The sequence below is a fragment of the Palaemon carinicauda genome, chromosome 13 (assembly GCF_036898095.1).
Source record: "Palaemon carinicauda isolate YSFRI2023 chromosome 13, ASM3689809v2, whole genome shotgun sequence".
Taxonomy (NCBI): Eukaryota; Metazoa; Arthropoda; class Malacostraca; order Decapoda; family Palaemonidae; genus Palaemon; species Palaemon carinicauda.
Genome location: NC_090737.1, coordinates 4,530,443 through 4,556,844, shown reverse-complemented (window position 1 = coordinate 4,556,844; position 26,402 = coordinate 4,530,443). Strand labels below are relative to the sequence as shown.

General features: G+C 38.3%; 1 long non-coding RNA gene across 1 annotated transcript in view; it reads left to right on the top strand.

The window, feature by feature from the left end:
* Positions 1–7,029: 7,029 nt before the first annotated feature.
* Positions 7,030–26,402, top strand: part of LOC137651879 (uncharacterized) — a 192,791-nt gene continuing 173,418 nt past the window's right edge. The window contains exon 1 of the long non-coding RNA XR_011046115.1: positions 7,030–7,448. This is a non-coding gene — a long non-coding RNA (uncharacterized lncRNA). The remainder of the gene's footprint in view (positions 7,449–26,402) is intronic.

Genomic DNA, 26,402 nt, shown 5'->3' with positions numbered 1-26,402 from the left:
CCCGCGGCATCCTTTAGCTGTGCACGAAGCACTGGGTTTGTCACTGAGGCGAATTGTAGAGAGCCTAGAACTCGTTCCTGCTGTCGTCTTGAAATGCGTTTGGATTTCAGTAGTCGCTTGACAGACCCTGCTATTTCCTTCCTTTTCTTCTGGGGGATGGAAAGGCGGTGTGACTGAAGATTCCAGTGGATTCCCAGCCACTGAAACTTCTGAGCTGGAGAGAGGCGAGATTTCTTCTCGTTGATCTTGAATCCCAGGTGTTCTAGGTACTGGGTAACTTCGTCGCAAGACTTTGTACACTCTTCGGGCGATGGAGCCCAGACTAGCCAGTCGTCGAGGTAGGCCATCACCTGGACGTTTCTTAGGCGGAGCTGTTGTACTATGGCATCCGCCAGCTTTGTGAAGATCCGAGGGGCCACATTGAGGCCGAATGGCATGGCCCGGAAGGCGTAGCTTTTCCTTTGGAGTCGAAATCCTAGGTAGGAGGAAGCGTGATGGTTCATTGGAATGTGCCAATAGGCATCCGCCAGGTCTATAGAGACCGTGTAGGAACCTTGAGGCAGAAGGGTCCTTATTTGTTGAAGCGTCAGCATCTTGAATTTGTTGTTCTCTATGAACTTGTTGAGGGGGGATAAGTCCAGAATGACTCTGAGCTTGTCTGAGTCCTTCTTGGGAACGCAAAACAGTCTCCCTTGGAACCTGGTGGACTTTACCTTCCTTATCACCTTCTTGTTCAAGAGGTCTAGAACATATTCTTCCAGAATGGGGGTCGATTGTTGGAAGAACCGCTGGAAGATTGGGGGGTGGTTGCACCCAACTCCAGCCTAGACCGTTCTTGATGATGCTGTGTGCCCAAGGATCGAAGGTCCAACGATCCTGGAATTGGCGGAGTCTTCCTCCCACCGGAAGCACTTCATTGCTTCTGGTGTCCCGAGGACTTGTTGCCTCGGCCGCTAGCTCCCTTTCCTCCTCTACCTCTGGAGGGACGACGAGAGGCGTCTCTGCTTGCACCCCTGGACGAGCCTCTACCTCTGGCATGAAAGGTAGTGGATGGCTGTTCAAAGGCAGGGGTGAAGACCGGTGACTGTGACAACACCGGTTGGGGGACCAATTGAAAGGTCTGTTGTGGTTGGGCAACCACTTGGGAGGTAGCGGGTCCCGGAAACTGACGTCTTTGTTGACGTTGCTGGGGTTTCGGTTTCTGAGGTTTCCTCTTAGGCTGAGGTCCATCGTCCTGAGAGGTTTTCCTTTTCCTGGACATGCCCCACTTGTGGAGAAGGTTCCTATTCTCCGTGGCGGCTCTGTCCGTTATTTCCTTGACAAGGTCCGAAGGAAACAGGTGCTTTCCCCAGATGTTGGAGGAAATCAGCCTCCGGGGTTCGTGTTTCACGGTGGCACCGACAAACACGAATTCACGACAGGCTCTACGAGCCTTTATGAAATGGTACAAGTCCTTCATTACCGTCAGTAAGTGGGATTTGGCCAGTACCATGTAGTGATCGGGTACTGCTGTGTCACAGGCCATAACTTCAAGTTGGACTTGATGAGAAAGAGACGCTGCAAGCCTCTCCTTCGTGTCTTGTTCCCGGCGAAGGAGGTGATCATTGAGCTTAGGGAGGTCTTCATTAAACTGACGTCCGGCAACGTCAGGATCAAGCCTACCCACAACGAAAGTATGTTGGACATCTTTCCATTGTCTAGTGTCAGGGGGCGTTACGATGGAGAAGGGTCTGCACTCCTCCAGTGCAGGGCAGGGTTTCCCTTCTTCCGCCGCCTTAAGGCATGCAGCCAAGGCCTTTTCCAAAAATGGAAGAATCGCAGTGTCGGGAGCGACATAAGTAGGATGCTTCTTGCTCAAGGCAGGAAGCTTAGAGCAGGTAAAGCCCCTGCTCTTAAATGCGGAGGCTAGCATAGCCTGGGCCTTTGCGAGATCGAACACTATCTCTTCCTTAGGTTCGGTCTCCTCCTTCGAGGCAGGTTCAGAACGAAGCCGGACGTAACAGTCCGGGTAGGCCTCGAAGCTTGGGAAGAATTCCACATCTTCCAACGGGACCGTGCCGATTTTGTCACTAACAAATATCCTGCCGGTCGCAATAACCATATGCTCTGCATACCTCCACGGGTTGGCATGAGAGCAAGCTGGGAGATCCTTAACCGAGATCTTCTTCGGTTCTCTGGATCCAATCATAGACCTGATGGACTCCTGGTTCTCCTTCAGTCTGTCGTCCATGACAGCTCTAATCAGTCGGATCAGTTCTTGTGTAGAGGAAGAAGGATCCGGGGTCGAGGAGGTAGACGGAATGGACACATCCGTCGGTGTAGGAGTAGGCGGAGGGATGGACGAGGGAGTAGCTCCAATCTCCGACTCGGTGTATTCCACCTTGTCTTCGTCCTCTTCGGCTCCTTGAGCCATAAGCGTCTTCTCCGTGTCTTCCGAGACGTCAGAGATCTGTTCATCCTCTTCGGAATCTAGGCGACACTCGTGCATGGACTGAGCCATGACCACATCAGGTTCCACCGTAATTTGGACAGTGGGGATTGCTTCCTTTGGAACCACTGAATCAGGGGAGGCCTTAGGGAACAGTAGGGACCTCAGTTCTTCGGTGGCCAGGTACGGTCCAGTGGCATTCCTCTGAAAACCACGCACCCACTTGCGCAGTTTCTCACGAGCAATGTCTCTAACCTCCGCTGAGGGAGGGTTATGGAAGGCCTCAACTAGGTAGGCCTGGCAGACCGTACAATCCAGTGGATTCCAGAACTTCCAATCCCCTCTCTTGTCTGAGCAAGGGGCGTGAGTCCTGCACGCCGTATGTCCGTAAAACTGGGAGCGTTTCACGGCACAGTATGCGAAATCGCACTTCATCTGCTCCTCCTGTGGAAGAAAGAGAAAATGAGTATGGGGGAGTCATAGGAATGGCTCTTAAATTAAGTTAATATTAATCATTAATTTTAACTTATATAAGGTGTGATGCATAGAGAGTGAAACAGTAAAGGAGAACACGCTCCATGCATCTCGCCCGGCTGGTTACCATAGGCTTGGTCCTGGGATAATCCAAATGACCGAGATCATTGGATATAGTTTCCTAGGATTCCCATTATATTGGAACTCCATGGAAAGCCAAGGACAAGGTTGGGATCGAATTCATTCGGTTCCCAGATAAGAGCCAGAAGGTCTCATTAAGGGTAACTGCTTCTGGCAACCAGCCGTGCTAAGATGCACATAGCATGCTGGAAATAGAAGAATGCAAAGAGACAGCATGATCACTAATAGAGCAGTACTAGGTACTGATCTTAGAAGCAAAGCAGCTTATCTATTTGCCAGGTAGGGCTATCTTAGTCTTATGATAGCTACAGAGAGGGGGTGCAAGTATTCTTGACGCCTCCGGGGTATCCGGCAAGCCGCCGGCACGCCGGAGCTCGCTCCAGCATAGATTCTGGCATTAGAACAGACAATTTTCAAAAGTCAGTTAGATACCAGGATGGCGGCCGCCGGCACAACGGCGGCACGCCGGCAGGGAGCGGCGGCTCCGGCAGCCGGAGGATGTCGGATTGGTGACTGGGGTAAGGATGGTACAGGTAGTATCGGGTTGCCGGCAGTATATGCCGGCACTCCGGAGATCGACCGGCAAGCGGACGATTAGATAGGAGTAGGAGAGCCGCCGGTATTAGCCGGCGGCAGCCGGCAGTCCCTCGGAACACGGGGGGCTGGCGGCAAGGGTAGGGAAGTCACCAAGAGGCAGGTATTGCCGGCATAAGAGGCGGCAAGAGACCGGCACCCAGATAGATAGAGAGACAGGGGGAGGGGGGGAAGGATGCAGGAAGTACCTTCAGGGTTCCAGACATCCCTCCCCCTCCCTGAGGGGGTGTACCCATGATAGAGACAGGCTCTATCATCCATATGCAGGGGTCACTAGGGACCGGGAGCAGGTAGCCCAAGGGAGGACTAGGGAACACCCAAGATGGGGGGGGGGGGAGACTCCCTTATGCAGAGCTACACTAGGAACTAACCTTATAGGACACTATGAAGGTATATGTACCAGAGCGGACTGCACAAGGAAGCTCGGGTAGCCCTACTCATCCACCCTAAGGAGGAGTTGTAGGACAGGGGACAGATGAGTATAAACTAACCTAAGCATAGGCTAGGCTATACAAGAGATAGGTGGGGAGGGAGAAGAGAGGGGTCTTCTCAGGAAGGGTTTCTGTACCAGAGCGGCCACAAAGGGAAGGGAGGACACTCCCTAACCTAAGATTAGGCTGATCGGCTAAAACGGTGCAAGAGTACAGTTTCAGCATGGAACAGAGAAACCTTCCTAACCCGACCTAGATCAGGGCTAAAAGTCCTGAACTAGGCAAGGAAGAAGACGTATCGCTATCGCAGGAAAGTCGCAGACTATCCTAGCCATAGAGGTAGGCTAGCCTAACCTCACTCTCAGACGCAATCCTAAGGGGGTTCATTCCTTTAGGGAGGACTGAGAGGCGATATAATACTCTATTAGACAATGAATCCCTTTACTCAGAAAAGGGATCAAGGCTAATTAGAGGGAATGCCAAGGCAGGGGATGAAGGAAGCATATAGGGGTCCTAAGGTTAGGTTAGGCTAGTAAGAATCACTGACTAGCCTATCCCCTATATGGTCCCTGAAGGCGAAAACATTTGCATCACTAGTCAAAAGTATTGTAAAATAATAATGCCACTATCTTCATAACTTAGTCTAGGATCACTGATAAATCATGCATGAACACTTGTATATAGGCTCCTGGCCTGGGGGCTATAGTAGCCGACTGGTATGAGGTCAATCGATGACCGATAAAAGCGTCTAAACACGAAATAAAAGTTCCTAGCTATGAAGACTAAATAAACTAATGTATTCAATTAGTATATAAGGCCGGAAGCGTTGTTGTGGCTAACTAAATAAGACATGCAAAACAACAACGACGCCATAAAATGGCGGGTCCGGTAGAGGCACAGCTCTGCCACAAAACATCAATTATTTCGCAAAATAATATTTACTTTACGGCCAGAGCTTAATTAAACAATACTGGAACCTTGTACTCAACTTTCCAGAAGAAGGCGAGGCTGAAGGTAACGACATAGCGAAGATGCAAAACGATAAAGTTCACACAAGGGAAAATCCGTCTCAGTAGGGCAGCTACTAAACAAAGGATAAAGACGCTCGTGACGTCATTAGAGCAATGGCGTCCGTTTGTTTACGTCTCGAGTATCAGTAGTAGCCACGAGTGAGATTAGCTGTGGAACGGCTCCCAGCTATTCTCAGCCCTTACACACCGAAGCGTTAACTCTGTTCGGGGTGGAGATAGCTATGTGGCACGACCAGACATGCGTGTCCCCTGTTGTATTACGATGTCTTAAAGGGAAACCTTTGAGATACTCGCTCCAGAAGTTAGAATTCTGTGATAACCTGTGGTTAAATTCTCTGGGAATATCTTAGTAGTCTTATACCCAAGGAAGCTACCAAACAGGAACCTTCTTATACCCAAGGAAGCTACCAAACAGGAACCTTCCATCAGGACGCCATGGCTTGAGCCCAAAAAGGATAAAATACTGGAGAATTTCGTAAGTATTGGTGTCTGGCAAGTTTACATTTCTCTGGCGTGAGACAATTCCTCGATTTCGTCTTCTTCAAAAATACACAGTGACGTTTGCTCCCGATAATCTAACTCAAGATCTACGGAGACAAAAAGAATATTAACTATCAGATAAGACAAAAGGCAAAGAGTTCCCGGGTGCTGGTAATGAAAATAGAAAAGATTTTCTGAATTATAATCACTAAATTTGAGTGACATATCGGCGCAGGTCATAACCTCATTAGCCAGCATTCTAAACGTCGGGTGGTGAATCAAAGAGTATTTTTTAAAATATATTTTTGGTGCAAGGTTTTAGAAAGATAAATTAGATTTATTAAGTAGGCTGTTCATATCTTGACGCTGTATACATATAAAAAATAATTGCAATCTAATGGAAAGGAATACTATGATTAAAAAAAAAAAAAAAAACATGAACAGTGGTCAATCAACTAGCTATCACACAAGGTAGATATACAAAGGACTCAAATTTCTTTTTTATATTTTCATTCATTTTATGTGCAGTCTCCGAGCCAGAGAGAGAGAGAGAGAGAGAGAGAGAGAGAGAGAGAGAGAGAGAGAGAGAGAGATTGATTGATTGATTGATTGATTTAAAGTTTTCAGGCATTAAATCAATCAATCAATCAATCTAGAGAGAGAGAGAGAGAGAGAGAGAGAGAGAGAGAGAGAGAGAGAGAGAGAGAGAGAATTTACAAAAAGTTTGAACTTACAGAAGTTCTACCAATTAAAATATCAGATTAGGAAGATCATTTGACAATCTGATCACAGCGGGTATAAAGCTTCTGGAATAGGCCTACTGTGTAGTTAGCCTTATGCTAGTGAAGGCATGATGTTATAATTAATCTATAGAACTTACAGCATACCTATAGTACTAAGGTGCAGGATGGTACAGTCTGGGAAGATCCGAATGTAATGGGTGGTCTGAATTTTATAAAAATAAATCTTATGCAACCGTTTGGTATACGACCATGAAATTTAATTTTCTGTTTACGCGCTTTGTATCGGTTTGGGAGAAACAGACCTCCATATAGCATATTTGTGTGAAAGATTATTAAAATTTCTCTCTATACTATTTTCTGTGTGGAAAAGTGCTAAAATTTCCTCCATATACTTATTATTTATGGAATATTACCAAATTTCCCTCCAAATATGGTGTACTCATTTTTTGTGGAAAAGTACTAACGAAGTTCCGAAACCGCTCGCTTTCAGTAACCGTGACAACACATACACTTCCCTCATTACTAATCCTTTTTTCATGAATTGAAGTGCTAAAAATTCCCCTATATACTATTTTTTGAAGGATAGTACTAAATTTTCCTCCAAAAAGAACGTACTCATTTTTTGTGGAAAAGTACTAACGAGGTTACGTATCTGCTTGATTATGATGAATTCAAATCAGCATTCAGCCAGTCTGTCTATAGTTGACGAAAAGGGAGCACATATCATTTGCGTTATGTGTGTTATTTTTACCACATTTTCGTGCCATTTTAAAGAAAAGGCAAGTGTAGTGGTCTGTAGATATGTTCATTTTCAAAAATAACTGTAAAAGTGCAAATATAAAGGCTACCAAGAGTCCATAGCTCGTAATTTAAGTGATAGTGAATGTCGTTCGCGAGAGGATTGCCGATATTTTACCCGAAGATTTTCCCGCCAATCAGTAACGCCTCCTGCTGCCTCTTCTGCTGCTTCTCCTCCTGCTGCCTCTTCTGCTGCTTCTCCTCCTGCTGCCTCTTCTGCTGCTTCTCCTCCTGCTGCCTCTTCTGCTGCTTCTGCTGCTTCTCCTCCTGCTGTTGCTCCTCCTCCACCACCACCTCCTCCTCACACTAGCCACGCCTCTCCTCAAAGGTAAAGTGCCAGTTAACTTGTCAATATTTATATTTTTATTGAGAATTATTTTGCTATTATTTGTTTAAAATTGATTGTAGACTTATATGAGCATTTAAGGTTATGTTAGGTGATATATGTTGCTTTTTATATAACATTGCAGCTCTAAAAATTAGTGTAGGCTAATATGAGTATTTAAGGTTATGTTAGGTGATATGTATTGCTTTTTATATAACATTACAACCTTTTAAAAATTAATAAAGGCCCATATGAGTATTTAATGTTAAGTTAGGTGATATAGATGTTTTTATATATAACATTACAACCCTTTGAATTTGTGTTGGCTTGAATAAGTATTTAAGGTTGTGTTATGTTATAAATTGCTTCTTATATAACATTACAACCCTTTAAAATGAGTGTAGGCCTATATGAGTATTTAAGGGTATATTAGGTGATATATGCTGCTTTTTATATAACATTACAACCCTTTAAAAATTAGTGTAGGCTAATATGAATATTTAAGGTTAAGTTAGATGTTATAAATTGCTTCTTATATAACATTACAACCCTTTAAAATGAGTGTAGGCTAATATGAGTATTTAAGGTTGTTAGATGTTATAAATTGCTTCTTATATAACATTACAACCCTTTAAAATTGAGTCTAGGCCCATATGAGTATTTAAGGTTATGTTAGGTGATATATATATATATATATATATATATATATATATATATATATATATATATATATATATATATATATATATATATATATATATATATATATATAACATTACAACCCTTCGAATTTGAGTGTTGACTTGAATAAGTATTCAAGGTTGTGTTATGTTATAAATTGCTTCTTATATAACATTACGACCTTTTAAAAGGAGTGTAGGCCTACAATGAACGTGAGATATGTCTTTTTATAGTGATTAATTTCGTTTGACGAAAGAGAACTAGGGTTGTCATTTAAGGTCCAAAATCACTTTAGATTTTGTTTTATATGTTATAATTACAAATTGCAAATCATGACAGCGTTATTAAAAGGAGAGAGTTATTATTTTCTTTCCTGGGAATTACTATAAATATAAAGGAGACGTAGAGAGCAACATTAAAGATGTCAAACTTAATTTGCCTGGGAACCAACTCCATAATAGCATAACTTCCATAGTGTTGGTTATGAAACATCAGTTTTTAGTTTGTATCAATAAATGGATTTCAGATACGAAAAGGGTTTGCTTATTCATACATACATACATATATATATACACACACACACACTATATATATATATATATATATATATATATATATATATATATAGATAGATAGATAGATAGATAGATAGATAGATAGATAGGTATTTGTATATTTACATAAAAATATTTATATATATTGGTATGTATATAGACAGAAATATAAACATATTATATTATATATTACACACACACACACACACACATATATATATATATATATATATATATATATATATATATATATATATATATATATATATATAGATAGATAGATAGATAGATAGATAGATAGATAGATAGCTAGATAGATAGATAGGTAGGTAGGTAGGTATTTGTATATTTACATAAAAATATTTATATATATTTGTATGTATATAGACAGAAATATAAGTATATATACACATTATATATTACACATATATATGTATATATATAGATAGATAGATAGGTAGGCATTTGTATAATTACATACATTTTTTATATATATTTGTATGTATATAGACAGAAATATAAGTATGTATATATATATATATATATATATATATATATATATATATATATATATATATATATTACACACACACACACACACACACACACATATATATATATATATATATATATATATATATATATATATATATATATATATATATATATTTATTTATATATACGTAAATAGATATATCGCACACAACTACCATAAATTATATATTTTCTATTTGGACATAGCCAAGAACTGGACTTCGCTCCACTCATTTGCTTACGATTTCCCTGGATACAGCTTCGCCTTTTTTTTTCTTCTTTTTGTTTTTGTGTAGTATTTTAAATGTTCTTCTTAAATTCTCAAGTCGTTTGTGTTTCACCCCGAGACCTTACGACACACACACACACACACACACACACACACATTCTTCGAGAGCCACCCAACTCGTGAAGGCTTTATTAATATTCATGCGAATGTCCAGCGGGAAAATAACACTATTTCTCGGGATTCCCAGACATAGATTCTGAAGGCTTTGGCGCTGAGCTTCAAGGTTTTCAATTTTTTTTTCTATCTTAGACCCATAAAGTTCGGAGCTCCGAGAAATAATTATGTTGATATATTTATTTCATCAAGTTTATAATGTCATTTCACGGTTTATCATGGTGGAATATGTTTGTTATGAAATACGTTTAGCTGAAGTAGACTGAACTCTCAAAGAATTCTTGAATAGAGTATTTTGCCTCTTACAGTTAAGTTATAATTTGTCACTGCCTAATATTTATCCATGAATATTTAGCATTCTCTCTCTCTCTCTCTCTCTCTCTCTCTCTCTCTCTCTCTCATGTTTAGCTCAAGTAGACTGAACTCTAAAAGTAATACTTGAATAGAGTATTTTGCCTCTTACGGTTAAGTTATAATTTGTCACACTGCGTAATATTTATCCATGAATATTTAGCATTCTCTCTCTCTCTCTCTCTCTCTCTCTCTCTCTCTCTCTCTCTCTCTCTCTCTCTCTCTCAGGTGGCAATGTTCATTTAACTGGCTTTGTGCCAACACGAGCCCTTGTCTATGGGTGGCCCGTATGTGTAGTAAGGTTATAAAGGGTATACGAATTCTAATGAGGACCTCAGGACTCATTGGACCAACTTCAAAAGGGCAAACTTGAAGGGGAATGTTTTTATGTTGAACGGGCTGACATAAGTCTCTTTTTATAGTTTATTATATGAAAGATGAATTTTAACGTTGATACTGTTCTTGAAATATTTTATTTTAATTGTTCATTGCGTCCTTTTGTAGTTTATTTGTTTCCATATTTCCTTCCATCACAGGACTATTTTTCCCTTGTTGGAGTCTTTGGACTTATAACATCCGGGTTTTCCAACTAAGGTTGTAGCTTAGCTAATAATAATAATAATAATAATAATAATAATAATAATAATAATAAGTGTGTAATACTACAGAATAAGATTTCATTTCATATTATGGAAGCTTGAATATCTAAACTTTTAACTAATAATTATTGTTTTTGCGTATTCCCTTGCTAAAACATAGCTTTTGAATGTAGATGTAATATTTACATAATATTATTTTGGACTGGTGGTAGCTCCTTTGGTCGCTGTAACCTCACCATCCTTGCGAGCAAACGGGAGTCTATAGGTCTATCAGCTGAGTCATGAGCAGCCATTGCCTGACCCTGCTAGGTCCTAGCTTGGGTGAAAAGGGGGCTTGGGCGCTGATCATATGTAATATGGCCATCTCTAGGGCATTGTCCTGCTTTATAGGGCAATGTCACTGTTCCTTGCATCTTCTATTTATGAGTGAACCTTAAAACTTTAAACGGTAAATAACAGATAACTTAGCAAGACATCTGAAAAATGTAGGCCTACATAGAGGGTCTAATATTATTATTATTATTATTATTATTATTATTATTATTATTAGTAGTAGTAGTAGTAGTAGCAGTAGTAGTAGTAGTAGTAGTTGTAGTAAAATAACAGATAACATAGCAAGATGTCTGAAAATGGAGGCCTACATAGAGGGTCTAATATTATTATTATTATTATTATTATTATTATTATTATTATTATTATTAATAGTAGTAGTAGTAGTAGCAGTAGTTGTAGTAGAATAACAGATAACTTAGCAAGAGATCTGAAAATGTAGGCCTACATAGAGGGTCTATTATTATTATTATTATTATTATTAGTAGTAGTAGTAGTAGTAGTAGTAGAATAACAGATAACATAGCAAGATGTCTGAAAATGGAGGCCTACATAGAGGGTCTAATAATATTATTATTATTATTAGTAGTAGTAGTAGTAGTTGTAGTAGAATAACAGATAACATAGCAAGATGTCTGAAAATGGAATCCTACATAGAGGGTCTAACATTATTATTATTATTATTATTATTATGAGTAGTAGTAGTAGTAGTAGTAGTAGTAGAATAACTGATAACATAGCAAGAGATCTGAAAATGTAGGCCTACATAGAGGGTCTAACAGTAGTAGTAGTAGTAGTAGTAGTAGTAGTAAGGCCTATACCTTCTGGAAAATAGACTCGATTAGTTTGAAAAGGAGTAGGAAACCTCCACACACAGCCTCTGCTTTCGAAAACCAAACGAGACCAAACAAAGAAAGCTAAGCTTGAAGAATACCCCCCTCCCTCCCACTTACCCTCAAATACCGACCCCTCCCCCCCTCTACTTCCACCCCCTACCCAATCCAGTACCGGTGTTTATCTGACTCACCTGGTTACGGAGGTGTACCGGCTGTTTACTACCAGTTACTTACAACCCAACAGGTTCTCCCGGTATTTGAGGTATATTCTCAACAGATGTGCCTTGGCCGGGATCACGTTGGTTCAGGAACCCACATTCGCTTTAAAAGGAAATTCTCGCATAAGCGAGGTTAGACATTCTACGGACTGTTATACACGCGTTGGTCAGGGGGGTTATATTTAGTGTCTTGCAAATGATTAAAGCACGTGTATATATATATATATATATATATATATATATATATATATATATATATATATATATATATATATATATATATGTATATATATATATAGATATATGAATAACAGGAATAACAGAATGGGTCCTAGAGATTGTAAAAGAAGCAGAGGAAGGAAGAGAGGACGACGGATCGACGAACTAAGGAAATTTTCGGGCGTGGACTGGCACAGAAAGACCATAAACAGAAACATACGCAAATAGGACATGTGTGAAGCCTTTGTTCTGCAGTGGCGTAGCAACGACTGATTATATATATATATATATATATATATATATATATATATATATATATATATATATATATATATATATATATAATCGTCAGTTGCTACTCCACGGCACTTCAAATGCCTTAAACATGGGCTTCCACTCCCGTCTGTTTAAGGTCTTTCTATGCCAGTCTATACCAGCAAATTTTCTCAGCTCGTCAATTCATCGTTTTCTCTTCCTTCCCCCGCTTCGTTTGCAGTATACCGTATATGTCGAAAAGTATGTAACACGGATAAATAGGTGTATTCCTGAGGTTTATCGCTGATTGCATATATGTCACTACGTATTTCCTTATGGATATATGAAATTTCCATCAATTATGCCATGGCGTTTTCTATACTAAATTACTTTAACTCCCACACTTAACCAAAATTAGATTTTATAGGTATAATCGATGTTATTATTATTATTATTATTATTATTATTATTATTATTATTATTATTATTAACTAAGCTATAGCCCTAGTTGGAAAAGCAGGATACTACAAGCCCAGGGGCTCCAACAGGGAAAAAGAGCCCAGTGAGAAAAGGAAATAAATCAACTGTATGAAAATTAATGAATTAACAATATATAATAGATTCCAAAATCCACCATGAAAGAACTCAAGAATAACAAAACAGAAGAAGGAGAAAATAAAGAAAAATAGACTAAATAAAAAATAATTAATGAAGAATATTAATAAATATACCAGAATTCTGAACCTTTAGTTAAAAGAACTCAAGACACAACAAGAGCAAGGCAAAAAGAAGAAGAAGAAAAGAAGTAGGAGGAAGGTTAGGAGACTAAACAAGACAAAAGAAAGAGTAAATAAGGATAAATAAACTAAGTGAAAAGTAATTAATAAAGATTATTAAAACAGATTCCAGAATCCTAAACCTTTAGTTAAAGGAACTCAAGACACAAGAAGAACAAACTAAAAAGAAGAAGAAGGAGAAGAAGAAGAAGAAGAAGTAGTAGTAGTAGTAGTAGTAGTAGTAGGAGGAAGGTTAGGAGACTAAACAAGACAAAACAAAAAGAAAATAAAAAAAGTCGACTAAATGAAGGGTAATTAATAAAGATTATTGAAACAGATTCCAGAATCCTAAACCTTTAGTTAAAAGAATTCAAGACGCATCAAGAACAAGCCAAAAAGAAGAAGAAGAAGAAGAAGCAGAAGAAGTAGGAGTTGTGTTAGGGGACTAGAGACGATCCGCTGTTTTTCAGAAAACGTACCGAATCTCCAGGTATTCGGCTGGCAGACCACCTCGGTTCATTCTGATCTCTTATCAGAGGAAATATGCTAGACGGCTGCAGGGAATTCTCCCTGCCATCATAACATTGGGAAAAATGGTGAATTAAGGTTTTTTTTTTTTTTTTTTTTTTTTTTTTTTTTTTTTTTTCCTTATAGATATGATAATAATGACAGTAGCTTTGAATGGAATGAGAGAAATGGTGCCAGTAGGTAGTAGGTTGGCCAGGGCACCAGCCGCCCGTTGAGATACTACCACTAGAGAGGTATTGGATCCTTTGACTGGCCAGACAGTAATGCATTAGATCCCTCTCTCTGGTTACGGCTTATTTTTTCTTTGCCTACACTTACACAGAATAGTCTGGCCTATTCTTTACATAGTCTCGTCTTTCCTCATACACCTGACAACAATGAGATACTTAACACTTCTTAACCCAAGGGTTTAATTACTATACTGCAATTTGTTCATTGTACTTTCCTCATGGTAAGGGTAGAAGAGACTTTTTAGCTATGGTAAGCTGCTCTTCTAGGAGAAGGACACTCCAAAATTAAACCATTGTTCTCTAGTCTTGGGTAGTGTCATAGCCTCTGTACCATGGTCTTCCACTGTCTTGGGTTAGAGTTCTCTTGCTTGAGGGTACACTAGGGCACACTATTCTATATTATTATTGTTTTTTTGAAATGGTGTGTTGGGCAGGCTTAATAGAAGGGCCATGGATGCCTGGTGGTTTATCAAGAGGTTGTCTTTTCCTTTTCTGATTCTTTTTGTTCTCAAAACCATCCTTACTGTCCTCCCTTCAGTTGAAGTGGCTATCCTGGAGGGTATTTAGCCTTGCGTGGTGTATCGGCTCCTCCCTCCTCCATGTTGACCAGTTTTTCCGACTTTTTACTATAGTCTATGGGTTTCATCAATCACTTTATTTATAATTCTGTACATATTGTTTTTGTTATAATTCTTGTTAATCTAGTTTTTAAGTATGATGTCTCTTTTTTATTTCTATTAATTCTTATGCTGTCTGGAGACATTGAGCGAAATCCGGGACCAGTACGTCCTAGATTTCGTCAATGTCGTCTTCTGTATTGCAATATTCGTGGTCTTCATGCAAATATCCAAGACCTTACAGTTGCGTCCAGACACTATGACATTCTTTTGTGCTCAGAAACTTTGGTTTCTAATATGAGGCACTCATCTGAGCTCCTTATAACTGGTTTTAAGAAGCCAATAATGTTGAAACGTGATGTCATCCCTAGGGCCAGGGGAATGTGCGGTGTATATTAGGACCGAGTACCTTGCTTCTCATAAGTCCTGCTATCAATGTGGATGTCATGAGATTCAGTTAATATAAGTTTGTGGCAGGCATAACAACTTTTATTTGTGTTCCATCTACCGGAATCCAGACATGGATGATTCTATCTTCGATTGTCTTCTTACCATTATGGCTAAGATACAAGAAGATGATAGAAAGGCTTCTTTTGTCTTTGTTGGTGATTTTAATGCTCACCATAGGGAATGGTTAAATTCTATCTCTCTTACCGATCGCCATGGCTTAAGAGCTTTAGACTTTGCCTCTGAATCAGGCTGTGAGCAAATCATAAATAAAGCTACTCACAGGTCTGGTAATTGCTTGGAACTCGTATACACTGACTCCCCTGGCGTTATAACTAGTAAGGTTGGTTCTCCAGTCGGGACATCTGATTATGCCTTGATTTCATTAGTAATGAAGACTGAGCAACCTGTCCCTGATATATCATGCTCTTGTAAAATTTATATGAAATCCCAAGCAGACTGGAATGGGATTTTGCATGATCTTTTGTGCTTGAATTGGTCAAAATTATATAGTAGTGTAGATCCTGTGTTCCCTTTGAATGAGAATCTATTCAACATAATTGATAGGCGTATCCCTTCTCGTGTGCTAAGGTACCGAGTGAAGGACAAACCGTGGTTCAATGATGATTGTAGACGTGCTTATTTGGAGAAGCAGGAGGCCTATCGTCTTTGGAAGGGTAACAGATCAGATTTGACCTGGAACAACTATACTCAGCTTCGAGCTTTTGCTCAGAGAGTTTATGCCTCAACTGAAAAGGAGTATAATTTAACCATAAAAGAAACACTTTCTGGTACAACTCAGGAACATAGATGGTGGTCTACCCTTAAATCTGCACTCTTTGGTGTAGATGCAACAGTTCCTCCTTTACTTAGACTAGATGGCTCAGTCACTCAGTGTCCAAAGGAAAAGGCAACCCTGTTGGCTGATGTTTTTGACAGTAAACAGAGTAATTAAAAACTTGAACATCCTCATTCCTGTTTTCCTGAGGCTAAACTAACTAATTTAGCTTTTCGATCTCGTGAGATTAAAGCTCTGTTGATGGACCTTGATGCTTATGGAGGTGTAGACCCAAATGGCATTTTTCCTTTGTTTTTTATAAAGACAGCAGATTTATTAGCTCCAAAGTTATCTGTTATTTTGCGCAAGTTAGCCAGAGGAGGAGCTTTTAGCACTTGTTGGAGAATTGGTAATGTTACTCCTCTATGTAAATGTGTTTGTGGTAGCTCAAGTCCCACTGATTACCACCCAATTTCCATAACTCCCATATTATCTAAAGTTTTTGAACGTCTTCTAGCAAAACGTCTTAATAGGTTTGCTGAAGGTAATCATCTATTCCCTAGTTTGCAATTTGGTTTTCGTAAAGGCCTTGGAGCATGTGATGCCCTTCTTACAATCTCCAATGCTGTACAGAAATCCCTTGATTGTGGTCAGGAAGTTCGTATGATTGGCCTTGATTTTAGTGCGGCCTTTGACCGTGTTAATCATGAGGCCCTTGTTTTCAAACTCAAACAGTTGGGAGTGGGTGGGTCGTTTCTTGGCATTATTATTGATTTTTTAAGTAATAGATCTCAAAGAGTTGTTGTTGATGGGTACCATAGTGAGTATAGGAATGTGATATCCGGTGTTCCACAGGGTAGTGTTCTTGGCCCATTACTTTTCATACTATATACACATGACATGTGGTTTGGCCTAGAAAACAAGGTTGTTGTATATGCAGATGATGCTACTCTCTGCATTAATTCCATTCCCTGAATGTAGATTTGTGGTTGGTGAATCCCTTAATAGAGATTTAGCTAAAATTAGTGCATGGTGCAAATTATGGGGTATGAAGTTGAATCCTAACAAAACTCAAAGTATGATTGTAAATAGGTCAAGGACGGTGGCTCCTCAACATCCGGATCTCAGTATTGATAATGTTTCTTTAAATTTATATGACTCTTCTGAAATTTTAGGTGTGATTCTCGACAGCAAATTTACTTTTGAGAAATACATAAGGTCTGTGTCTCCTTCAATTGCACAAAAAAATTGGCTTATTGAGAAAGTCTTACAAGATTTTCGGTGATCCATCCATTCTGAAGAAGTGTTTTAATTCTTTCATTCTACCTTATTTTGAGTATTGTCCTCCTGTCTGGTCTTCAGCTGCTGATTCTCATCTTAATTTGTTGTACAGAAACTTACGGTCTATTAGATTTCTTATTCCCGATTTAGTTATTAATCTTTGGCACCGTCGTTCAATTAGATCATTACGCATGTTGCTTAAGATTTTTCATAACTCTGACCATCCTTTACATTCAAATCTACCTGGACAATTCTATCCTGTTCATAATACTAGGCAGGCAGTTAATTTTAATAGCCAGGCCTTCTCCATCATGAGGCTCAATGCTACACAGTATTCTAGAAGTTTTATTCCAGCTGTTACTAAGTTGTGGAATGATCTTCCTTATCGGGTAGTTGAATCATTGGAACTTCAAAAGTTCAAAGATGGAGCAAATGTTTTTATGTTGACTAGGCTGACATGAGTCTTTTTATAGTTTATATATGACATATCTGTTTTTGACATTGTTAATGGTTTATATATGACATATCTATTTTGACGTTGTTACTGTTTTTAGAATGATTTATTGTTAATTTATTCTCATCATTTATTTATTTCCTTATTTCCTTTTCTCACTGGGCTATTTTTCCCTATTAGAGCCCTTGGGCGTTTAGCATCTTGCTTTTCCAACTAGGGTTGTAGCTTGGCTAGTAATAATAATAATAATAATAATAATAATAATAACGATAATGATGTAAGGTGAAGATTATTAGGATAGTGATCATGGCTTGATAATACTAATGAAATCAGAGAGAGAGAGAGAGAGAGAGAGAGAGAGAGAGAGAGAGAGAGAGAGAGAGAGAGAGAGAGAGAGGGAGGATTTTAAATATCACTACTATATCATCATTCTGTATAATTTAATTCACATATAAAACGGCTTAAAACCCGCTTGAGATGAGCCGTGTACACCTTATTATAAGGCAAGTTCTTGATATATATATATATATATATATATATATATATATATATATATATATATATATGTATATATATATATATATATATATATACACACATGCATATATATATATATATATATATATATATATATATATATGTAATATATATTTATATATGTATATATATATATTACATATATATAATATATATATGTATATACATAAATACACATATATATTTATTTATATTATCATCAGCCGTTACTAGTCCACTACAGGAAAAAGGCCTCAGACATATCTTTTAACTCGTGCCTGTTTATGGTCTTTCTATAATATATATATATATATATATATATATATATATATATGTAATATATATTTATATATGTATATATATATATATATATATATATATATATATATATATATCTAAATTAGCAGCCTCGAGACTATATTAAAGCCCTCTGGTGTATCACTGCTAAGGAAAACTCACTAGCAAAGGTTGAGCCGATTGCAGTTGGTGGCCGAAGGAGAGTAGGCTATGCCGGTTGCAAGGAATTGTCAGGAAGACCTTGGGCGTGTGCCAAACGCCAGATGTCTTCAGGTGCTCAGCTCGGATAAGCGAAGAGTGCCACGATTATTGTTGATTCATGTTTATTACGGTTTTTTTTTAAAGGTTGATTCGTTGGTTTCTAAAGGATTTAGCATCCGTAAGCATAGCTTATATCTTTGGGGTGTTTGATCGGTCATAGTGTGTTATTATTAAATATTGCCCTTGGGCTTACATCAGCTTGGTTTTCCAACTAGGATTGTAGCTTAGCTAAGAAATAATAATAATAATAATAATAATAATAATGGTAAGAAACTGATCATATTGAGGTCGCCCTGTGCTTTCGAGATCAACAGACCACAAATGTTTATTATTATTATTATTATTATTATTATTATTATTATTATTATTATTATTATTATTATTATTATTATTATCATTTATTAGCTAAGCTATAACCCTAGTTGGAAAAGTTGGATGCTATAAGCCCAAGGGCTTCAATTGGAAAAAAATAGCTCAGTGATGAAAAGGAAAAAAAATTACAATAGAAGTTAGAAACAACTAAAATGAAAGATTCAAAGAAGCGTAACACAATCGAAACAGATCTTTCATTAAACTGTAAAAAAAAAAAATCAATAATAAACCACGAGAAAGAAAGAGAAACAGGTCATACTGTAGACTGATTAACATATTGTGAGAACTTGATCATATTGAGTTCCGTTCCCCCTTGTTCTTTCGAGATGAACAGATCACGAATATTTTGTTTATAATCCTTTACCCACTTCTGCCTTGTTCTTCACTTTCCTTCCTCTTCTGGCTGTCCTTTTCTTCTCTTCTGGTTGTCCTTTTCTTCTATTTTGTTGTCCTTTCCTTCTTCTGGTTGTCCTTTTCTTCTATTTTGGTTGTGCTTTTCTTCTCTTCTGGTTGTCCTTTACTTCTTCTTCTGGTTGTCCTTTACTATTCTTCTGGTTGCCCTTTTCTTCTCTTTTGGTTGTCCTTTTCTTCTTTTTTTTGGTTGACCTTTTCTTCTTTTCTGGTTGTCATTTTCTTCTCTTCCGGTTATCCTTTTCTTCTATTCTGGTTGTCCTTTTCTTCTCATCAGGTTGTCCTTTCTTCTCTTCTGGTTGTCCTTTTCTTGTCTTGGCTGAGGCCTAAACCACTCAATCATCAAAGATCAACACATCAGTCATATATGATAACTCGCTCTTGAAACTCTTGAAAATTTCTAGCTTGATGAGAATCCTGACTTTCAAAGAATATTCATGTGATCTTATTGTCAACATCTTTTGAGTGGACTCGCTTCTGTGTCTTTGTGAGAGAGAGAGAGAGAGAGAGAGAGAGAGAGAGAGAGAGAGCATTTGTTAAACCATGTGTCGAAGACACTGATGTGTGTATATATATATATATATATATATATATATATATATATATATATATATATATATATATATATATACATGCATAATCTTACCAGTATACAGTAAGTTCCTTTTGAGAAATTAAATATTAATGTTTGTTTTTCTTGATATATAAAACCTCAACATCATTCATTATTAATGCTTTGAAAATAAAGCCAGAACCGAATCCTGACCCTCTATGATAATTCAAAATTCAAATATGAATCACTGGACATTATTTTAAAATTATAAAGAAAAAAATGTCATAATGTGGGGTATATCTTATCGACCGTAACTGAGGTATCCTTAAGCATTTAATAGAGAGTTTCAAAGGTCAGAGAGATGTAAATAATGAGAGTACATCAAAGCCAGCATAACTATCAAGAGGAGGAATATGATCGATGTCTATTATTACCAAGACCACTAAATCTATATAATTTCATGACTTGCAAGGGATGGAAAAGTTTTCCTCCTTTCTTCAGCTTTTGGAAGTCCTTCATATCAAACGTTCGTTCACTTCGAGCTGAGGTATTTCGAAAAAACGTTTTTGGCTCGTACCAAGACAAGTATCACCATTGAAATGATTTTAGAACATAAACAGATCCTCTGGTGGTCTTTTTGTGCAAAAAATGTCATTAAATATTTGCAAAGGTTTAAAGGTCACTCATGAATGGCAGAGGCAAGAGACAGTGACATTGCTCAGCAAGCAGGACAATGCTTTAGAGACTGACCATTTATATTATTATTATTATTATTATTATTATTATTATTATTATTATTATTATTATTATTATTATTATTATTACAAGATAAGCTATAACTCTAGTTGAAATAGCAGGATGGCATAAACACAAAATCTCCAACAGGGAAAAATAACCCAGTGAAGAGAGGAAGCAAGTAATAAACAATCAAAATAAAATATTTTAAGAAAAGTAACAGCATTAAATTATGAGCAGCGCCGAAGCCCCTCTCCACCCAAGCTAGGACCAAGGAGTGCCAGGCAATGGCTGCTGATGACTCATCAGATAGCTCTATAGGCCCCTCTAAACCCCCCGTCCTTAGTTCATAAGGATGGCGAGGTTGCAGCTACCAAAGGAAGTAACGAGTTTGATTAGGACTTGAATCCCAGTCTGGCAAATACCAGGCAAAAGGACGCTACCACCAGGCCACCATAACTTTTAATTGCTGTGGTCTATTATCGAAGTTTCTCCATGGTAAAAGGACGCTACCACCAGGCCACCATAACTTTTAATTGCTGTGGTCTATTATCGAAGTTTCTCCATGGTAAAAGGACGCTACCACCAGGCCACCATAACTTTTAATTGCTGTGGTCTATTATCGAAGTTTCTCCATGGTAAAAGGACGCTACCACCAGGCCACCATAACTTTTAATTGCTGTGGTCTATTATCGAAGTTTCTCCATGGTAATCGCCAGACTTGGGTTCGAGTCTCGCTCAGACTCGAGAGTTCCTTTGTTCGCTGCAACGTCACCATCCTTGTGAAGTAAGGATGGGGGGTGTCTTGGGAGAGCTTCTAGGTCTATCTGCTGAGTCATCAGCAGCCTTTGCCTGGCCCTATGTTACTGGGCGCTGATCATATGTAATATGGTCAGTCTCTAGGGCATTGTCCTGCTTGATAGGGTAATGCCAGTGTCCCTTGCCTCAGTCATTCATGAGCGGCCTTTAAACCTTTAAAAGGAATTGATGAATTTATCGTTTTTCATGGTACTGAGATAATCTAATGCTTGAGGAATTTAGTAGAGATCCTTTGCGTCGCACGTGGTTAGAGATCCTAGATGGGATTATGGGATTTTGATAACTGTCTCCAACTCATATACAGTTTTAATATCATCAATCTATCTGATATGATCCTAATCAGGCAGTTGATTCGTTGTAACTTCAAAAGTTCAAACTAGCAGCAAATGTTTTTATGTTGAACAGGCTGACATAAATCTTTTTTTTTTTTGTATGTTTACTTCACAGTAAAAATGACATTTGTTGTAATATTGTTATTGTTCTTGAGTTACATTTTTAAAATGCTAATCAATACTGTTTTTTTTTTATATATATATTTACTTATTTCCTTTCCTCACTGGGCTATTTTTTCATTGTTGGAGCCCTCGTGCTTATAGCATCCTGCTTTTCCAACTAGGGTTGTAGCTTAGCTAGTAATTATGATAAAAATAGTTCTTACTTTTTGGCATTTCTTACAAAAAAAAAAAAAAAAAAATGACTATTTTGATTCGTTGGAACTTGAAAAGTTCAAACTTACCGTAAATGTTTTTATGTTAAACAGGCTGACATGTCTGTTTTTATACTTTATATATGATACTTGTTTGGATGTTATTATTGTTCTTAAATTGTATTTTTAAGTTTCTACCTATTTCCTTTCCTCACTGGGCTATTTGTTCCTTGTTGGAGCCCTTGGTCTTAAAGCATCCTGCTTTTCCAATCAGAGTTGTAGCTCAGCTAATAATGATAATAATAGTTCTTACTTTTTTGGCATTTATAAAAAAAAAAAAGTTGTATTATGTACGGGAGGAAATAAATGGAGAGCTTATGTTATTAGGGACTTCAAGACAAAACTTAATTAACATTTGTTGAAAAAAAACGTTAAATTAGATAAACTGATCTTTGCTTTGAAGTAATTTTGGTAAGGCATGGAGCACACAGACAAAACTCGTCTAGAACCTATTTCAAAGGTTTAAAGGCAGGTCATGAATGACAGAGTAGAACAATGCCCTAGAGACTAAGCATCTATACATACATATGATCAGCGCACAAGTTTCCTCTCCACCCAAGCTAAGACCGAGGGCCAGACAATGGCTACTGATGGTGAGGTTGCAGCGAGCAAAGGAACTAACGATTTTTAGCGGGACTCGAACTCCAGTCTGGCGATCACCAGCCAAGGATTAGGCTACCACAACCCTAAGGTAGATTAAAAAAATATGCACACACCACATTTGAATGACGCATGAAATGTAAGGGGAACTAACGTGTTTTTGATGAGCGTTGTGTGTGTGTGAGTGGTACTCGGTTGTCCCTCCTCCAGCAATTAAGTATTGTCTCCGAAGTCACTGATACCCGGAAGATACATTTTGCACTCACACACACACACGCACGCACACAACGTGGCGAAAGGGTTTCCGTATCGCCATGATTAGCAAAGCTGTGCTAGTCAGGGCCACCCATACTAGGTTGGTTTGCTGCGAGGGATCAGACGAAAATCTCCCACCCCCATCAATCTATACTGGCAGGCGTGGTGACGAAAATTGGCCAAACTCTAGACATGAATAAGGACATGTCTGAGGCCTTTGTCCTACAGTGAACTAGAAAAGCCAGCTTCTCTCTCTCTCTCTCTCTCTCTCTCTCTCTCTCTCTCTATATATATATATATATATATATATATGCATGAATATATATGTATATATATTTATGTAAGTATACATGCACACACACACACACACACACACACACATATATATATATATATATATATATATGTGTGTGTGTGTGTGTGTGTGTGTGTAAGTATATGTATGTATATGGTGTGCGAGCATGTGTATTAAATCTCCGTGCACGTGGAGTATTTACTATTATTCAGTTGCTTCCACTTAATTTAATTATAAACAAACACAATCAGTCAAGTATTCATAATGTCCGACTACTTTTGGAGAAAGGAAAACGAAAGCAAAATGAAAGTGAAAGAGAAATGAAAATAAAATAAACGAAGAACACGAAGGGAACAAAGCTAAAGATTCAACATTGTTACTAAAGAAACTACACATAAAGTAATCGAAAAAAAAAACGAGTTAAAATCTACTGAAATAGCCGATGGAAATGGTAAGGTACGAGAGAGAGAGAGAGAGAGAGAGAGAGAGAGAGAGAGAGAGAGAGAGAGAGAGTGAGAGAGAGAGAGAGAGATTTAATGCATGGACTACATATTTAAAATCGTATAGCTGTATTCATTAGCGGTATAATTCTAGTTATTTGCAGGGTACCAGCCACCCGTTGAGATACTACCGCTAGAGAGTCATGGGGGTCTTTTGACTGGCCAGATAATACTACATTGGATCCTTCTCTCTGGTTACGGTTCATTTTCCCTTGGCCTATACACTCACACACCGAATAGTCTGGCCTATTCTTTACATATTCTCCTCTGTTCTCTTACACCTGACACCACTTGAGATTACTGAATAATTCTTCTTCTCTCAGGGGGTTAACTACTGCACTGTATTAGTTCAGTGGTCACTTTCCTCTTGGTAAGGGTAGAAGAGACTCTTTAGCTATGGTAAACAACTCTTTTAGGAGAAGGACACTCCAATCTCAAACCATTGTTCTCTAGTTTTGGTTAGTGCCATAGCCTCTGTGCCATGGTCTTCCACTGTCGTAGGTTAGAGTTCTCTTGCTTGAGGGTACACTTGTGCACACTATTCTATCCTATTTCTCTTCCTCTTGTTTTGTTTAAAGTTTTTTTTTTCATAGTTTATATAGATATTTATTTTGATGTTACTCCTCTTATGATGTTTTATTTTTCCTTTTTTCCTTTCCTCACTGGGGTATTTTCCCTGCTGGAGCCCCTGGGCTTGTAGCATTTTGCTTTTCCAACTAGGGTTGTAGCTTAGCAAGTAATAATGATTATAATAGAAATGTGTACTATACATCTCTGTCTTCATGTATTTATGTATCTATCTATATCTATCTCTCCATCTATGCATCTATCTTTCTATAGAAGAGAGAGAGAGAGAGAGAGAGGAGAGAGAGAGAGAGAGAGAGAGAGGCATCAAATTATACCTGTTTACAAATGTACATAATAAACAGATAAATATATACAAGAGAGAGAAAAAAGAGAGAACGCGAATGTGAGGAGTGAAATGGGAGGTAGGAAGGTAATACAGAAGATCTGAAGAGAGAGAGAGAGAGTAGAGAGAGAGAGAGAGAGAGAGAGAGAGGCATCAAACTATACCTGTTTTACAAAATGTACATTAATAACAGATAAAATATATACATGGAGAAAAAAAGAGAGAGAACGCGAATGTGAGGAGTGAAATGGTGAGGTAGGAAGGTAATCCAGAAGATCTGAGAGAGAGAGAGAGAGAGAGAGAGAGATGAGAGAGAGAGAGAGAGAGAGAGAGCGAGACCTTACCTGGAACTCGGCGAGATAAAAAATCTAGTCGGCGAAGCGCCGTGATTACAGGACCCGGTGCTGACTGCCAGATCAGCGGTCCGAACCCTTTGCTCTCTTTATCTCTCTATCTCTGAAACCGCTGTCTGCATCTCTCTCTCTCTCTCTCTCTTCTCTCTCTCTCTCTCTCTCTCTCAGGTCCTTCTGGATTAGTAATACCTACCTTACCATCTCCCATTTTATACTCTTCACATTCATGTCCTCTTCTCTGTGTTTATATTTATACCTTCGTGTACTCTCGTGATGTTTTCATATATCTATTTTCATGTAAAAGTATAGGCGTGTATGAATCTCTCTCTCTCTCTCTCTCTCTCTCATCTCTCTCTCTCTCTCTCATATGGATTACCTTGTGTTTTCTTCCTTTTCCTCTTTGTTTATATTCATCTATTTTCATGTAAAAGTGAAGATAATTTGCTCTCTCTCTCTCTCTCTCTCTCTCTCTTCTCTCTCTCTCTCTCCTCTGGCTTACCTTTGTGTTCCCTCCTTTTCTCTTTGTTTATGTTTATCTATTATGTAGGTATAATTTGTTTGTTTCTCTCTCTCTCTCTCTCTCTCTCTCTCTCTCTCTCTCTCTCCTATTCTACATATGCATAGATAGATAGATATACTCATGTGGACAGAGAGTTGATGTACGCTTCTGCAAATAAGTAGAATTATCTAGTGAATGAATACACTTATTCGATTTTAAACAGTTAGTCCATGCACAGATCTCTCTCTCTCTCTCTCTTCTCTCTCTCTCTCTCTCTCTGTGGTCTTGCTTTTCTACTTCACAAGACCAAGCAGTAACGGAGAAGCAGGTCTGTGTCTCGGGATCACATTCTTCAATTCTTCTTCTTCTTCTTCTTCTTTATTCGCCGATGTTTTCCACTCTGTGTGGTCTTTCCGAATCAGGTCCATAAACACACGTTGTTTCCCCCCCTCCCCCCCTTGAAGGTTGCCAATTTCGTCTGTTCTTTTCCTTGCATAAATGCGAAACAGGATAGGGTTAAGGAAATGATGATTATTAATATTAGAGAAATAAAAAAAAAAGAAACAGAACGACCTTGCGAGAGGTCGTAATTTCAGAAGCTATTCGTGGTTCAACGACCACTCAGGGAATTCTTAGGTTGAAGATGAGAGAGAGAGAGAGAGAGAGAGAGAGAGAGAGATTGAAAATTCCCTCCCTAAAGGTCTTTATAAATTGGTTAGATCGCGAGACACTAGGATTAATAAATAAAACGAAGATGAGAGGCCGGGCCACTCTTTTCATTATA